The 3,024-nt window shown below is 45.0% G+C and overlaps 1 long non-coding RNA gene across 1 annotated transcript; it reads right to left on the reverse strand.

The window, feature by feature from the left end:
* Positions 1 to 897: 897 nt before the first annotated feature.
* LOC113948297 lies at positions 898 to 1,334 on the reverse strand. The gene is made up of 2 exons (XR_003528086.1): positions 1,180 to 1,334; positions 898 to 1,082 (listed from the first exon to the last, which is right to left on the reverse strand). It is a non-coding gene; the product is annotated as an uncharacterized LOC113948297 (long non-coding RNA).
* Between the last annotated feature and the right edge of the window lie 1,690 nt (positions 1,335 to 3,024).

Genomic DNA, 3,024 nt, shown 5'->3' on the forward strand with positions numbered 1-3,024 from the left:
ATACAAGTCCTGGCTGCTCTGCTGTCTGAGGGATTGTATGAAGAGCAGTTGCACTTGACTTGTGCTTCCCAGTTCTTCCTGCTTGTGGGAAGAGCAACACTGTGTCCCTCTCCTGAGCTGCCCTTTCCACGTCTTTTTCACTGCTGCCTTTTCTGTATGGATCATGAGATCATGGATCTTTGTCTTTCCTTCCTGCAGTCTTTAACAGCTTCCGAAATCCTACTGCCTCCCACTGCAAAAGGAGGTTTCCTCTTCCTCCCTTATTCCTCCTAAAGGAGTGAAGGGACCAGCTCTGTGCTGGGTTTTTCTGGTTTTCCTTCTGGGATCAGAGCAAAGGGTTTGCATAGCACTTGCATGTAGCACTGACTTTGCATGGAATGAAGGCCAGCAATGGCCTTTGCTCTTCTGAAATCTTGTTTTACCTGGATATGGATCTAATCAATAATGTCTAAATCTGTTTAGGTCAGGAATTTCTGCCTGTGACCTTTGCAGAGGTTCGAAGTTTGGATACTTTTATAAAAGTCTCTCTTCTCCTCCCTTCTTTGTCCTGCTGCTTTTAAATCCAATCTCTCCTCTTTAATGTTCTCTGATTTTTCTATACCTTTCTCTTTTGTGCCTTCTTTGGTTGCCCTGGAATTTGTCTCCTCCTTGCAGCCTGTCAGACACACAGACCTGTCCCACACAGCCTTGGCTGAGGATCTGCTGCCTGGCTCACGCACCACTGTCATTGTCATGCAGAGCTGGATATTTTCTGTGCTGGTAGGCCATCAGTGATTGCTTTAGAGAAAGGCATCCTCTGTTTTGATAGTTCCCCAGAGATGAATTTATTGGCAAGACACCATAAAAGTTCTTTTTTCTCCATTCCGCAGCTGAAACTGTACATGCTCATAGTGGCTATTATTTCTGACACTTGCTGTTTTATTAGTAATATTGAGATTTGTGTCTTAATCAGCTGGTTGATGCTGGTCAGCATTCATGGCTGTACTGCTCCAGTAGGAGGGCAGAACTGTGATAGGATTGATAAAAATTCCTGCAAAGTCTGCTGTATTGAGCCTGTATTCTGTCAGGGCTTCTCTTGTAACCTTAAAAAGAATTAAGCAGCCTTCATGCAATTAGAGTTTTTCTGCCTCTTGATTCCACGTCTTTGTTGCATGTTAATGTGATTTTTCTGGGCTGCACCTGATGGATCATTTTTGTCTGCAAATAATTCCTGGCAGGAATATGTTGGTGGATCATTGTCCTGTTGTTGATGATGGTTCCACTACAGTAGGCAACTTCATGTGCCCCACCTTCCTGGTGGGAGAGGGACATGGATGAGAGGAAAAATCCTTCTCAGTGCGTGCCTGCAAGGAGATAATGATTTAGACTCTGCATGACCAGTATTTCGGAATGTGCTCGTCTTTAACAGCTTTTCCCTCCTCTCATGGCACTGCAGATGCCCTTAAGGCATTGTTTCCTTTCTCCTTTAAAATTGTAACAGCCTTCAATCCCAACAAGCTGTATTTACGGATCTCCTAATCCAGTTATCCTGCTACTGCACCTGTCTGATGGTTATCACAGCCTGTCTCCAGCCAGAGCCAGTGATGGGCTTGCTCCTTGTCCACATTTGTGAATTTGAATAATGAATAGTTCTGAAGTCATACGTTATAAAGAGCTGGTGTGTAGCTGATGGGATCTGGATGGCCCCTCTCCTCCTGGGAACAGCTCACCTGAGCCCCAGCCTCATGATCTGTCAGGGCTGCCAAGGCATCCTTTGTTAGCATGGGGTGAGCTGATCTCCAGTTGGAATCAGGTCTGTGGTGACACCACCCCAGTTCTGATGGCACACACTCGTCCCAGACCTGGGTGTGCACAGGTCCCTGCTCCCTCCCTCACTGGGCTGGGATGTCACCAGTTCTGGTGAAGGCTTTGGTTGATTCAGACACTCCAATTACACGTTGTCCAGCTCATCAAATTACACTTACGCTTGCTTAGGAGATTTGAAAAAAGTTAAATTTGTTTCTCATCAGTGCTAATTAACACATGGAGATGGGCTTTGCTACATTATGCTTGCTTTATCACAGTTTTGCAGTCCAGGCACTCTCTGGCCTTCCCTGGGCTGGGACCACAGTGAATATTTGCAGAGGTATTACAGTTTTGGAGAAGTGCCCACTACAAAGTAGTTGGAGAGTGATGGGAAAGCTATCCAAATAAAGGCAGTATGCATATTAATAGTGTTCCAGCAGTAAAAAACAAGCAGAATTAAATGGACCACGTTTCTAAGAAACACTCTGACTTCTAGCTGACTGAAACACAAGCTAAATCTACTCACTTGCACATCATAACATAAACAGCTTGATGTGGAACAAATCTCCTGCAACATCAACGGAACAAATTTAGATTAAAGCTCTGATCATGACTCAGTGCTCTGATTTACATGTTGATGCTCAGAATCTCTTCCAGCTTCCAGAGGCACTGCCAGCACCTGAGTGGGGTGGTTGTTTGCAAATGCATCATGCTCTTTGCCCTAAGTTTCTCAAAGCAGTTGATTTTGAGGGAAGTAGGTGGGGTGTTTAATCTTCTTGGTATTCTAATGAATTGTTTGGATGTGGAGCTTATTCTGTGCTGAGCTGATGGCTCTGTCCAGTTCCCAGTGGAACCATTAGAAGTTGACTCCAATGGAAACGTGGCACCCATCCTGCCAGGAGTGTCCCTAAACAAGTGATTTGACTTTTCCAAGTGCTTCTAGTGGTGGATGCTGTTCCTCTCAGTGCTCTTGGAGCCAATGAATGGTATTTAATTCAGTATGCTGAAAGATAGAAGGAAAAAACAATAGAGGCTTTCATGGCGAAACATGACTTATTTCCAGTGGTCAGACAGTTACTGAGAATCCAGAGGAATCCATGAGAAATATGCAAAAGAAACAGAAAGTTTTTGTGTGAGCTGTGAGTGCAGCTGATGGGAGGAACATGTGCTGGGTGGGCTCACACAGCCAGGCTTCAGCGGCGCCTCAAGGTGCTGGAGGGAATCCCATTTCCTGTTTTC

The sequence above is a fragment of the Corapipo altera genome, unplaced genomic scaffold (genome assembly GCF_003945725.1).
Source record: "Corapipo altera isolate COAL_440 unplaced genomic scaffold, ASM394572v1 64, whole genome shotgun sequence".
NCBI lineage: Eukaryota > Metazoa > Chordata > Aves > Passeriformes > Pipridae > Corapipo > Corapipo altera.